Source organism: Salminus brasiliensis, chromosome 7 (genome assembly GCF_030463535.1).
Source record: "Salminus brasiliensis chromosome 7, fSalBra1.hap2, whole genome shotgun sequence".
Classification (NCBI taxonomy): Eukaryota; Metazoa; Chordata; class Actinopteri; order Characiformes; family Bryconidae; genus Salminus; species Salminus brasiliensis.
This window is the reverse complement of record NC_132884.1, coordinates 42,708,168-42,723,800: the sequence shown is the minus strand read 5'-3', so window position 1 is coordinate 42,723,800 and position 15,633 is coordinate 42,708,168.

Sequence of the window (15,633 nt, the reverse complement as noted above, 5' to 3'; positions counted from 1 at the left end):
ATATTATGTCAAATTAAGCCCTCTCACAAACCTCATAAAGCAGTCTCTACAGGTGTGTGGTTGGATGTGGTATCAGATGGATGTTATCAGCGTGTTCTCTGTCTCTGTAACTCTTTCACACATAAATCTCACGCTGCAGAAATCCAGGCACATTAGTTTATCGCACCATTAATCTGATTGCTTTAACTGGAGGCATAAATACAGAACCGCACTGCAGAAATAATTAGATGCCAGAAGCCAGGCTAAGGTTTGAGATTTGGCAGGCGCTTGTGTCTCTTGTGTTTTGAAACAGAAACTACAAACTATGTTTTATTGGTGGAAACGTTCCCATGCTGCATGTGCTGAGCGTTGCTCACTGCATAACGAATGCTGACCGTAAAACAGCTCTGCTGGTCTCCACTCTATCAGGTGGCGGAGGGTAGGAGCGTGATGTTGTTTTAACCTTTAACAAAACATACAGGACTGTGATTTGTTGTAAACGTTTTGCGATCCAAACCCATTAGCCCGTTTTAGACCACAGCGTTGTTTTGGTGTTTATCTTCAACTCAGTCTAGAACCAACATGGACATACCAAAGAAAGCATGGACACCGTAGCCCAGTCTAACTCAATTAAAGAGCTGAAACTGTACTATAGTGAAAGTATGGTACTGTATCCCAATCTAACTCAATTAAAGAGCTGAAACTGTACTATAGTGAAAGTATGGTACTGTATCTCAATCTAACTCAATTAAAAGGGCTGAAACTGTACTATAGTGAAAGTATGGTACTGTATCCCAATCTAACTCAATTAAAGATCAGAAACTGTACTATAGTGAAAGTATGGTACTGTATCCCAATCTAACTCAATTAAAGAGCTGAAACTGTACTATAGTGAAAGTATGGTACTGTATCCCAATCTAACTCAATTAAAGAGCTGAAACTGTACTATAGTGAAAGTATGGTACTGTACCTCAATCTAACTCAATTAAAAGAGCAAAATCGTACATTAGCTGTTTAGGTAAATCTGTGCAAAATGGAGGAAAATCAAAATCAAGCATTTCAATGTTTGTAAACAAGATCTATGGTGGAGGAAACCAACAGGGAAACTCCTCTACCCTAAACCTATTAGACCTAAGCCTAATTCTAACCTTATCCTAACTTAAACTTAACCTAACCCTTACCCTAACTCTAATTGTAAACTACATTTTATTAACTTTAACCTAAACCTGCTGAACCCAATCCAAACCTTAACCTGACCTAGACTTAGCATAACCCTTCCCTTACTCTAATCCTGCATTTAAAGCTTAATTTCTACTGTTTTGCAGGAGTTTCTGTCCATTCATTCCTTAAAAATTTAGCTTTGGTGTGTATTTGGCAAAACAGCGCCACCAGTGTATGAGAGCTGTTTGTGTGAATTGAAAAATAGTCAAATATTTTTAGGAACTCTTGTTGGCAAGACAGATATTATTTTTCTTTATGTTAAAACTAACAGTGCTTTAAAAACTGGGTTTTTACAAATGAGGTTTTGTCTACCAGCTGTTCTTAAGAAGAAATTTCCTACTGAAACCCTGAAATGTGTTAGTTTACGAGGACAATAGGATCCATCATTATAAGAGCAGAGACTTTTTTAGTGTCATGGCATGTACAGCCAGACAAGAAGGGATGAACACTTGCAGAGATGGAACAAATCATCGATCGTTTATTAAACTCAACAGAACACAAAACAAGGTGCTATGAAAAACCAAGCGCAGTAACTAAGGCTCACAACGAGGAACACAACAGAACGAGATATAACGAGAGGGAAAATTAAGGTGGGGTAGAACGTAAAGCCGCAAGTCTAGCTTGGGCTACAGGGGTAACCAGAAACTAGATCCAGACCCGCACTCTGTGAACATACAGGGGTAGCTGGAGAGCCAGCTGCCTGACTAGAAAACGAGGCAAGCCAAACCTTGCCTCGACTGCCTCGAGCTGGGGTCGCCTAGGAGCATGAGCAGGAAGCGAACCTAACAGAATCTCTCGAATCAGACTCTGATATCTCTTGACTAAGAACGGATCACTTGCCGACCTGAACACACCACCAACACGTGGGGAATTACAGAGCGTCAAGGAGATTCCTGGAGATTCAGTTAACGGCAAGGAGTGGCCGTCATGGAGCTCCTTAAATGCTCCCAGTCCCAGGTGCAACTCATGAACACAAACGAACACAAATGAACCGGAAGTGAGGCGGAAGTCCTTATATGGGCCTGCGGGTGGCGGCTTGGGATTGCCCCGGGGGAGGGCGCAATAACGAGGGCCTGACAGTTAGGACTTTTCACCATAACGTATTTAAGAATTTCTTGAATTAGGAGGCCCAATCTTCAATTTCAATTCTGTTAAATTAGAAATTAATTCTAGCAGTTTAAAAATAAAATGAAATATAGTATCTATTTAAACTGATCATTTTAGAGGCCTATCTTCTGAACTCTTTTTAGAGAGAATTCTGAGACCAGTGTGAGCCGCTATGAACTGATTGTTCTTCATACTTAAATCTGAGAAATTAATTAATAAACTTTTTGAAGAATTTTTTTTTTTTCTTAAGTAAGACGTTATGGGAAAGAAGCACAGAAGGATTTCTTCACATTTGTGAATCTGGCCCCGGATCTTTTATTTCACAAAGATTTCACTTGAGATTTCAGTCCTATAAAAAGAATGGCGTGTCATTGTTCATTCAAACAGGGTCCATAAAATGACGTTTCCAGCTACAGCCTCTGCAGTCTGCAGGGCTGGTCCCTCTCCTGTACCATATGGGCTGTTGGCAAAGGTATGCTGCAAACACCCACGCCCGCAAACACCCAGTCCAAGTCTCTTCCTTTATGACACCAGGGCCCATACTATAACTCCAATACTTCAAAAGGCCGAGCCCCACCTCAGGAGAGGAACAACGCGCAGGACCGGGAGTGTTTACGCCAGAAACACACTGGTTTCCAAGCCGTTCAGAGAGATGAGCGCTCCCATTTTGGACCGCCTAGGTGAAAGTCGGGACGTACACATAAACACACTCAGCCAGGGGTGAAAACCTCAGCGCCGGCGCTCAGAACAGTGAACGCAGCACATTCTCTGTCCGACCGTCCTGGATGTGCTCTCCTCTCAGGATGTTTTGAGAACAGAGGGGAGGAAATGTGCCCTAGCCTGTGGTTTACCCCACTCTCTTGTAAGCAGATGAGGGCAAGAACATTTCTTTTGTGCCAATGTTCCTCACCTCCTCCATCAGTGACGCCAGCGGCAGATCTGAGCAGGCCACACTGGCGCTGCTGAGGGAACAAGCCATAGAGGTAAGTCAGGCAGAGGCGCCGGTGACGCCACTATAAATAACTGTATTCCATTAAAGTTCCATTAAAGTAATAAGATTACAGGTACACTACGAGTCAAAAGTTTTAGGACACACCAATCTGTCCAGTTAATATTGGCATTTAAGCAGTTCAACGCCTAATGACCTCAAATGGTACAAAGGCAAGCAGTAAACTCCTGCTCCTCCAGTGTTTCTTCTATTAGCAAGCATGTTACCCCTCCTTTACTGCAGTAACAGCCTCTACTCTTCTGGGAAGACTTTACACTACATTTTGGAACATTGCAGTGAGGATCTGATTGCATTCAGCAGGATATAAGCATCAGTGAGGTCATGGAATGATGTTGGATGATTAGCCACTTCAACTTATCCCAAAGTTATTAGATGGAGCTCCATCTAATCACAGGACTGACCACCACAGAGCAGGCTGTAGTATTTGGGTGGTGGGTCACTCTCAGCACTGCAGTGGTGTGTGTGTTAATAGTGTGTGTGTTAATAGCATGTGTGTGTGTGTTGCGCTGGTGGTACGAGTGGATCAGACACAGCAGTGCTGCTGGAGTGCTTAAACACCTCAGCACCACTGCTGGACTCAGATTAGTCCAACAACCAGAAATACCCAGACAACAGCGTCCTGTGGGCACTGATGTAGGAGTAGAAGATGACCACCACAAACTGGGCAGCAACAGATCTTAGAGCTTCAGTCTCTGACTTTACTTCTACAAGCTGGACCAGCTAGGTAGAAGGAGTGTCTAATAGAAAGTGGAAAGGGAGTGGACAGACAGACACAGTGTTTAAGCACTCCAGCAGCACTGCTGCATCTGATCCACTCGTACCAGCAGCACAACACACACACTACCAACACACACACCACCTCCACCATGTCAGTCAGTGTCACTGCAGTGCTGAGAATGACTGACCCACCACCCAAATACTACAGTCTGGCCTGTGGTGGTCAGCCACCACTGTGGGGTCCTGACCGTTGAAGAACAAACAGGGTGAAATGAGGAGGCTGATAACAGAGTCTGCAGAGCGCCGGTACCGGCACCGGTGAGTCCCAATTCAAGCCCTAGCCGTCTTAACTATCTGAGATCACTGTAGATCTGATCAGAATATGATTCCCACAATAGATCATTTTGGAATCAGACAGAGCAGCATGTTCAATAACGAGCAACAGCTGAGCTCAGCCAGCTTCCCAGTCCTGGTAAGTCCTCACTCTGCACATTTTTGTGCGTTTCCTGGTCCAGCACACCTGATTCAACTCATTACCTTCCTAACGAGCTCCTCATGTGCTGGCTCAGGTGTGCTAGAGTGGAGAAAACTGTGCAGAACCCAGGACGGACTTTTGGAACCTCTAAGTTCTGCCGGCTAGAAGGAGGGATCTAGGCCAGAGGCGCTTAACATGACTCTTCGACGTGAGGTGTACAACCCCGCAGAGTTTAGTCTCGGGCCCTAATCTAACACACCTGGCTTTAATATACACAGCGTCTCAGTGACCTTGATTATCTGGATCAGGTGTGTTAAATTAGGATACTCTGGAGTAGATCACCAGCAGCAGGCTCGGGCACCCACTGGAGCTGTGTTCATACACCTGTTTGCCCCTCAGCCATGCTGTTATTTTGGAAAATATCAGTCGGAGCTACAGTTACATGCAGTGTGTCCACTGGCAGAGTCTAGCAAACATGGACTGCTTTCAGGGGAACAGTCTGATGAGTGGAGGAGCTTTTGGTTGAACACGGTTCCCTCTTGTGGTGAATGTGGCCATAGTCTGTGAGATGGACCCTATGGCTTACAAATGTGGCCAATAATACCAGCTTAAATCTCACTGATATGTTTAATATTTCTTCATTTTAATATTATAAGAATAATTTGTAATTTGTTTGTTTTGAGATTATTTATCTACTTTTACTACAAAAATGAAACAGCTGTAAATAAAGTCACTTAAATTATTTATATAAGTAATATTTGTAATGTGTTTTTTTGTAGTCATTTTAACTACAGCATTTAGAGCAAGAACATCAGTGAGGTGAGGTTCTGATACTGGATGATTAGTTCTGCCACTCCAACTCAGCCCAAAAGTATTGGATGGAGCTCCATAATTCCTCCAGATAACCCCAAAACCCAATGCTGGGGGGCTGTATACTGTATACTGTAGATGTGATGGTAGGTCAGGAGTGTACTGTAGATGTGATGGTGGGTCAGGAGCATACTGTAGATGTGATGATGGGTCAGGAGTGTACTGTAGATGTGATGGTGGATCAGGAGTGTACTGTAGATGTGATGGTGAGTCAGTCAGGAGTGTACTGTAGATGTGATGGTGGGTCAGGAGTGTACTGTAGATGTGATGGTGGATCAGGAGTGTACTGTAGATGTGATGGTGAGTCAGTAGTGTACTGTAGATGTGATGGTGGGTCAGGAGTGTACTGTAGATGTGATAGTGGGTCAGGAGTGTACTGTAGATGTGATGGTGGGTCAGGAGTGTACTGTAGATGTGATGGTGGGTCAGTAGTGTACTGTAGATGTGATAGTGGTCAGGAGTGTACTGTAGATGTGATGGTGGGTCAGGAGAGTACTGTAGATGTGATGGTGGCTCAGGAGTGTACTGTAGATGTGATGGTGGGTCAGTAGTGTACTGTAGATGTGATGGTGGTCAGGAGTGTACTGTAGATGTGATTGTGATGGTGGGTCAAGAGAGTACTGTAGATGTGATGGTGGGTCAGTCAGGAGCGTACTGGAGATGTGATGGTGGGTCAGGAGTTTACTGTAGATGTGATGGTGGGTCAGGAGTGTACTGTAGATGTGATGGTGGGTCAGGAGTGTACTGTAGATGTGATGGTGGGTCAGTCAGGAGTGTACTGTAGATGTGATTGTGATGGTGGGTCAAGAGTGTACTGTAGATGTGATGGTGGGTCAGGAGTGTATTGTAGATGTGATGGTGGATCAGTAGCAACCTTTTTTCACTGGTCATAAGTATTTGGATGCAGGTATTCTGATGTATTTAGGTGGGAAAGCTGGTCTGATTCAAACAGTGTAGAATTGTACTGAATTAATAGAGTCTGTATGGATTTACCAGACTGTTTAGAGACTGATACAGCGCCCCCCTCAGGCTGGTACAGCTGTAATGTACTTGCATTCACTCTGCTTCATGAAGCTGAATTGTTCAGTAGTGGTTGGCGCTGGAAACAAGGCTTATATGGTGAGTAGCAGCACAGGTGTGCAAGTATTATTAATCTTGCTCAAATTATTAAACAGTTTTCAGTAAAACATCAAATAAACCCAGTTCATTAACCGCTGCAGTCTTATCAAAAGCTAACAGTGTGAGCGGCTAAAGCATGGAAGCGATTTGTCCCAGACAGACGCTCCTCTATGAGGCATTCCAGGAAAGGTTTGGTGGTTGGGGGTAATTTGCCCACTGGATTTATTTAGTTATCCTGACTAAACATATAGAACTGCAGTAATCTGGGAAAGAGCCAGGAAAAGGACCTGGCTGAGATCAACCAAACTACCATTCCCGTCATGGAGACACTGTGTGTGTGTGTGTCCATATGGTTGTGGGAGGAAGAAAGAGAGGTTTATAGGCCTGTGTTTCCACCTGGTGTGGAGGTGCTGTAAGTTGCGTGCCTGTGGTTTGAAGTGGTCAGGCCTCATTCAGGTTGTATTGGGGATGGAGAGCTTAGCTTCCTCTCTATGGAGCAAATTTGACCAATGAAATCTCTCTTCTTCTTTAAACGTGATATTATTTATACGCTTCTGTTTTCTTCAAAGGCAGGATGAGTACAGTTCACCTCAACTACCTCACACTGAGTATCACCCACTGGCTAATTCTGAATGTTACATACAGTCACTGACACACAAAAACCTTGTATCTCCACTATAAAACCTTTGTCTTTTTGAACATAATTAAACATCTGGAGGTCTGATCTTCATGTGATTAGCACTGAGAGATGGAGGTAATCTAACTAAACTTACTCACCTGAAGAAACGTCTTTAATCATCATTTATAAAACAGAATTAATAGAAATGTAATTTTCCTGTGAGGAGAAAGTTCAACACCCACATCTATTCCTCCTTCTAATGTGTAGAATCAGACTCAGGAGCAGAAGATCAGCTGCAGATGATCAGATCATGGTTGGAGAGGATTATTCTGGAGGAGTCTGTCTGATTTAAACCTCAGACGTTTAGTCTGATCTGATCTTGATTGAAGTTGAAGTGAGGGGTGAAGAAGATCACCATGGTCAGATCCAGAGAGCTCTCTGAGGCCTTCAGAAAGAAGGGTGGAGATGTAGAGGAGTCTGGAGGTTGAAGGGGGGTTTAAACAGATCTCAGAACAGTTAGAAATCTAAATCATCTACAAGAGCAACAGCTGACCAACATGACCAGATCAGACCATCCTAGCAAGTTTAGCCCAACAGCAGAACCGGACCTCTACAGGCAGGTTCCAGCAGAACGTGCTTGGTGAAGATCACCATCATGGCCAGATCCAGAGAGCTCTCTGAGGCCTTCAGAAAGAAGGGTGGAGATGTTGTAGAGGAGTCTGTTGATGCAAGGGGTTTAAACAGATCTTAGAACAGTTAGAGATCCGCCACTGTTCCACCATCCACTAAATCATTTACAAGAGGAACAGCTGACCAACATGACCAAATCAGACCATTCTAGCAAGTTCAGCCCAACAGCAGAACCACAGGATGAGTAAAGAAGCCTCCAACAGTCCTAAAAGGTCTTCATGGTAGCAGGTAGATCTCACCACAGCTGATGTCCATAGTTCAAGTACAGCATCTACCATCAGAAAAAGACAAGAGAGCAAATATGTCTCCCAGTCGATGGCAGAGACCTGTTGACTGTTATAGGAAGCGTCTGATTGAGGTTATTTCAGCCAAAGGAAGAAAAGCCAGGGCATTTTTTAACTTTTTCCTTACATGAACATGACATTTCTATTAATTCTATTTTATTTAATAATTTTGATTGAAGACATTTCCTCAGTTGTGTGAGTTTAGTTGTATCACATTCTGAAATGTAATGTAACTGAAGAAATGTATTATCTGTATGTACAATGTTTTACATAATTATTTTAATTGTCTTCACAGACGCTCTGCCAGGCCAAACACCAGATGCTGTATGACTGTATATATAAATGCCATCCAATCTTATGAAGGTATATATATATATATATATATATATATATATATATATATATATATATATATGAAGGTATAATTATAATAAACTTTTCCTGTTTAGGTAGGTTGTAGGTTTTAGGTCAATTAGGATTACCAAAATTATTTCTATTTGCTAAATGCCAGAATAATGAGAGAGGGATTTTTAAAGGCAATTTTAATTACTTTTTATTACTTATATTGTGTATGTAATGGTTTCAACTGTATATGTAGAGCGCCACATGATCAGTTTCTCAGGTTTTACTGTTTATAGGCAGTGTGTTTAAGGGAAACGGATTTCATAAACCGTTTATAAAACATTTCAATTCACAAGCAAATTTCCCAGCATTTTGCTATTTAGAGCATTTATTTATTTATTTATTTATTTGTAGGAATGACCACTGCTCAAAAACAACTGCTCAAATAATACAAACAAATTATAATAATTATAATATAAAGTTATTATTCAGATTTAAACACAGTACTAATATCTGAGCATTCCGAAATCACTATGGTGAAATAATAACCTCAACGGCCAATCACAGCTCTCATGTTTCGGCCGGCTCTCCACTAGTCTTTCACATTGCTGTTGGGACTTTATGCCGTTCATAGTCTGCAGATTCAGCTAACTTAGCTTTGTTTGATGAAATGTCTGGAATAAAGCCATACACATAGAGATACAGATTTACAAAAAATAATTAAGTGATCTCTTCAGTTTGTTTTTTCCAGAGCTGTATATACAGTCTTTAGGGGGTGCTAGAGGTTTGAGGAAATTAAGCAGGATTAGACAGTGTTTGAAAATAAGAAAAATGCTGCGCTGTCCTTCCTGTTAGCTGTCAGAGCCATCCTTGGTGATCTGATCATAAGTGGCCAGCACAAGGTACAGGTGTGAGCGGGGTACAGGGCATCTCGAGGACTCTCTCAGACCGCATTCAGAGGTCAGGCATTCACAAAAACCACATTGCTCTTGTCCTGGGAACGCCAAAGCGTCTCAGTGCATCTCAGACAGCAAAGCACTGCCCTCATCAACTACGTCACTCCCCCTGCTGGAAATACGTAATAACCGCAAGACCACACCGCCCACCGTCCGCACAAGTTATCACAGTATGATAATAGCAAGACTAGTAGGGGAAGACTAGCAGGGAAGTGACGGCGTTAATGTGCGCCATGCCCGTCCTTCAGAGGAATTAATGATGTGAGAAATCCGATCACAGGGGGTCACAGGAGACGTAAACAGAATCCAATTAACGTGCAACCAGATGCCAGGTGTAAACGGCTATGTGTATTGGCAATCATTTGTGATTGGATCACCTGAGACGCATATTAATACCAGGTGTGAACGAGGGCCTAAGAGTGAGAAATAAACCCAAAATCTCAGAGAAAGTCTCAGAAGTCTCAGGATTTCACCAAATCTCTCAGTAACAAACAGGGCCGGCCCAAGCCTTTATGGGGCCCGAAGCATATTATCAATTGGGACCTCCTATACCACCACCTCAGCACCAGCTGCTTCATCATTTCATAGGAAGAGAGAGATATCGTACAATACGCTGAAGCACCTGGGCCTTTATCGACCACCCAAGTGGCACATGCCTGCATTTGCCCAACAATGGCAGCAGCCAACAGCAGAAATCGATTAACCTAGTATTAGTGTCCCAACTATGAAAATAAATTAATATAAAAATGTCTTTTGCCTGTGTAACACCATTTCATTTATAATTCAATGTTTTTTATCACGATATCTTGATGATCTTGTGGCCCCCTGGTGGCCTTGGGGCCCTATGTGGCCTAGTAATTTGAATATGCCTTGGGTCAGCTCTGGTAAGGATGGACTTCTAGTGATAATAAATGAAACCAGTGACCTTGTGGGTTTCCAAGGGTTCCACATTTTTTTTAAGGCCTGTCTAGAACACTTGCTTAGAATTTCCTACGTTCTAGACATATCTGCAAAAGAACCTGTTGCATTCACAGTGTATTTGGTGATCGGATCACGTTCAGATTTCACTTCCAGATGTAAACACCCCCAAGACGCACTGTGATTGAATTACGATCAGATCAATCAAGCTAAATTCTGAGGTGGTCAAAGATGGATCTCCACATTTAATACAAGTGTAAATGGAATGTGATCGGATTCTGATGTTTGCTTTCGCACTCGTCCTTCTTTTCCGTATTCAGGGGAGAGCAGCAACAGCAGAACCGGACCTCTACAGGCAGGTTCCAGTAGAACGTGCTTGGTGAAGATCACCATCATGGTCAGATCCAGATCCTGTTGTAGAGGAGTCTGGGAAAGAGTCTGGGGAGGACTGGGAAGGATCTCCACATTTAATACAAGTGTAAACGGAATTTGATCGGATTCTGATGTTTGCGCTCGTCCTCGTCCTTCTTTTCCATATTCAGGGGAGAGCAGGATTACAGTGTTTGCTCCATTGTGGTTTAAATAGTCCATCCCAAAGCCGTCACAGGAAAGTGAGAACCTTCTATTGTTCTATTGTGGTGTAGAAGAACCCCCAAAGTTCCTCTAACCTGTTCACAGTTTCCTGAAGCAGGACAGTTCTGATGAGAATCTGTTGTTTACAGGAAGTCAAATGGAAGTGATGTACGTGTTGGTGTGGCTTTTTACCCAGGAGAGTAAAATTGGATCTGATCTGCTGACACATTTTAATGACAGGTGTAAACAGAATACGGCCAAATTAGATCAAGATCCTATCCAGTACCAAGCGCATATTAATGGCAGGCGTAAACAGGCCCTATGGGTCAGAATATCTACAGCAAGATGGGGAAAACCCAGATTAGGGTCCCAAAGTGGCTCGGTGGGCCCTAACTAACTCCTTCATGCATCAGTTTAGACCATCTGATGAGTAAACATGCACGACTTCTGAGGGAGACCACCAGATGTTGGCAGTGTTGGGGTCTGTGAGTCCAGAGATGACCACCAGAGGGCGCTTACCTGTCTCACTCAGCAGAGTCAGCTCTGATTTTGTGATTTCAGAAGGACTGCTTCAAAATCTGGCCATCCAGACGCAAACATGCCATATACTGGCAAGCTAGCTGGTTAATCAGCTCTCGACCAGCTGGCCATAACGTACGCTGCGTTTGATTTTGGTGATGCCGGTCATTGTGATCAACCAGCTTGTTTTTTCTCTGGTCATGCTGGTCAACCAGCATAGTCAAGCTTGTTTAGCTTGGTCAGGTTGATCATGCTTGGAGACCAGTTAAACCATCAAACTCAAACCGCAGCAGACCCTATACTGGTCGAGAGACCTCAAAGGATTTAGGTCTGGATGACCTCGGCCTTCTGTATGGTGCAGTAGATCCAGCCACAGCGTGTAGAACACCAGCAGAGGGCACTAGCTGCCACCAGAGGAGGTTTAACTCACTCATGTAATAAACAGCCAAATGAAACGGCTGGAATGATCAAGGCTCCTTTCAGGAGGTCTGCAGATGTTGGGATGGGTTACAGCATCAGGTGTTTGTGAAGTGATTCAGGGTGAGATAAGAGCAGAAAGGTTGACTGGGTCAGACTGACCCAAACTATCAGCCTCGCTTCCTTTACCTCATCAGGGTTTGTTGTGACACAGCTCTGAGTCAGCCATGCAAAACCTCAGCTCACGTCTCGCACAGTCGTCCCCTTTAGCAGCCGACTGGAAACAGCTCCAACAGCTCCAGACCAGTCGGATACAAAGGCCTCGTTGATCTCGCGCCTCGTTCTACTCGGCCTGGTTGAGGAGGAAGGTTCATCAGGTTAGGTTATTCACCTAAAAGAGAAATAAGGAAGCTGGTGTCGAAACATTCTGCCTTGTAAATGTCACCTGTTATCAGCTGTTTAGTATTCATCCATGCTGCGTCATGCCACCCGGCAGGCTGGGAAATTCCTGTTTCAGACATTTTGACTTCTTCCAGCTCTCAGTTCTCCTTTAACTCTGCTTAGTATTGAAGAGCACGATCAGAGATGTGCAAATTCACACACTCACAGCTTGTCTAGTCCCTGTAGAGAAGAAGTACTGCCAATAGAATAGGACTCTCTGGAGCAGATAGTAAACATCATGACCCTATTGGCTCCATGCTGTCTAATAATGCCAGGCGTGGGCTAGTAGAGCGGTATAAAGCCCCCCAGCATTGAGGAGCTGTGGAGCAGTGGAAAAGCTGTGTTCTCTGGAATGATGGTGGTGGAGCTCCATCCTTCTCACAGCAATACTTCTTCAAAGTCTCAAAGCCGGGGGTATTGGATGAAGCAGGATTTCCCAGTGTAGCCAGATAGCTAACTTAAGCCCAGACTCTAGCCTGTCCAGTAGGGGGATAGCCGAGGGACATTCCTTTTGGACAGTCCTGACCTTTAGGCTTACATTATCTAGCAAAATGACAAATGCCTGACCTGCAGCATGGTCTTCACCAGCCTTCTGTCCTGCTGTGCTATCTGGCACCAAGTTGTTAGCAGCAGATTCTTTAAGTCCTGTAAGTTGTGAGGTGGGTGAGACCTCCATGAGCATCCATGAGCCTTGGGTCTCCACGACCCTGCTGCTGGTTCACCAGTTGTCCTTCCTTGGAGCACTTTTGGTAGGTCAGTACTGACCACTGCATACCAGGAACATCCCATAAGACCTGCCTGATGTTCTGATGACCCAGTCATTGTCTAGAACATCACAGTTGGGTTCTTGTCAAAGTGTCTCAGATTCTTACACTTGTCCATTTTTCCTGCTTCAACACCTTCAAGAACTGGCCGTTCTTTTGCTGCCGAATATACATGGATCCAGTTCTTGATAGAAGCCACCGAAACCAGTTCACTTCACCTGTCAGTGGTTTTATTGATATGGCTGATCTGAGCTTGAGGTGATAAGATAGGTGCACAGAACTGATTCCTCTGATTCATCTGCTCTGTTTTCCCTCAAACAAATACTCCTGCCTGTAGATTAAGGCAGGTATCAGCATGCCTACCCATAAAGTGTGTGTGTGTGTGTGTGTGTGTGTGTGTGTGTATGTGTGTGTGTGTTTGTTCTCACAGCTGCCTAAAAAAAGTGTGAGCCTGTGGTGGGGACTTTCCCTTCCAGACTGTTTACACACTAAAACTCTCCCCAAGTTTACTAGCAGTCAGTCCTGTCTTAAAAAGTCCCGACCCAGATAGAGGACAGGCCGGGTATTCCACCAACACCACCTACAGCATGTGGTACACTAAAGGTGTGTCTTCACCTGCTGCTCCACAGTTTCTTCTGAAAACAGGGCTGTTAGCCCACAGTTTGTCCCCCATTGCTGCAGTAACCGCCTCTACTCTTCTAAGAAGGCTTGAGAGTTGATTGCATTCAGCCCCACTGCAGCATCAGTGAAGCTGATGATGCTGATGTTACTGATGATGGATGATTATTTTTGACCCTCCAACCCATCCCAGAAGTACTGAATGGAGCACATCCATCACTCCACTGCTCCACAGCTCAGTGTTGGGGGGCTTCATACCCCTCTAGCCCACGCCTGGCATTAGGCCGAGTGACCTGAAGCTGACACTACAAACACCATACGGACAAAAGTATGGGGACACCTGCTCATTTATTGTTTCTTCTGAAATCAAGGGTATTGTCTTTCTTTTGTTCAAGGAAGAAGACTTTCTACTAGTTTTTGGAGGAGCATTGCTGTGAGGATTTGAGATTTGATTGCATTTAGCAATCCTAAAAGTACTGGATGGAGCACAACCATCCGTTTTTTTTTTGTTTTGTTTTGTTTTTTGTTTTACTCTCTTATTGCTGAGAGACTTGATTAAGAATAATGGGAAATATACATTCACAACAGCAGAGGTGTGCAGATTACTAGTATAAATAAAAACTGTGAATAAATAGATTTTAATAGGATATGAGTCCAGTTTCCTGCTGACCTGTAGTGACTGGTGATGGAAACTTTTTTAATGGGTCGTGAGCATCGCTGTGCTCATCAGATAGAGTCCAAACCTGTTTTGAATCCAATCAGATTAACATCTTTACTGAGCTGACGAGAGATGTGAGCTATGGTTCAGGTATATGGGGCATTTATATCCAGATAGGACGACTCTAATTAGAGCAGAAACCCAGCAATGCCCAGCTATAGTAACATAACACCCATATATATATATATATATATATATATATATATATATATATATATATATATATATATATATATGTGGAGTTATGACATAATGTACATTTTGGGAGAAGGACCATGCCCTAAACCCTCCTCCTGGCCCTAAAGCCCCTTATATAACCCTGCTTCTCAGTCAACACCGCATCCACCTTCACCCAATATCCTCCCTTTCTTCCATCAGAGGTGTCAAGTAATGAAGCACAGATACTTTGTAACTTTACTACAGTAGACATGTTGTTTATCTAAACCTTACTGGAGTAATTATTTATTTTTCAGCCGACTTTTTACTTCTACTTCTTACATTTTCACCCAATTATCTGAACTTTCTCCTCCTTACATTTGAAAAACAGCCTCGTTCCTCCTCTTTCATTTCCCTCTGTTTTCATTCCGGCTCGTCATCAATAAAAAAACAAAACAAACAAAAACAAACCCTCTCCAGATAAATGGTGTGAATCTGATCATGGTTGGATGAGAAGTATAAACAGACACCATTCTGACTCCCTATTGGTTTATAAGAGATCCATCACACCTGCACACGTCCCGTCACTCTCCAGCGAGCTCACAGCAGACGTCTGTAGTCTAGTATGAAGACTGTGTCCGTGGCAGAGACTCAAGAGAGCTGCAGTGAAACGTCCCGACTGAGCCCCACATTTACACTCCAATAAAGCTTATTGATCACACGCCTCTGAAGTCTGACTTTCTGCAGCTTTACAGAACTTCTAGACAACGACTCCTCATATTTTCCTCCATGAAGCTCATGTTGATGCTCAGTAGAGCACAGAGACGCTCCTTTAATAGAGCTGATATTACTGAAATGCTTCATTTTCAATGGGCAGATCTGCAGCTGAAACAGGAGCCTAGTGCAGCCCAACATTTTTAACACCAACATTTTAATAGATCATTCTCCTCATTATGACTTTTAGAGAAATGGGGTTTTGGGGAATGGTGGGGGGGGGGTAGTGCACTATAGACCCCTGTGGCGCGGCCTAAGCTTTCGGCCTTTGTTTTCCTTCCATTACTTTTACTTTTCTACTTGAAGTCGTTTTGAAACCAGTACTTTTACATTTTTTTACACTTTTA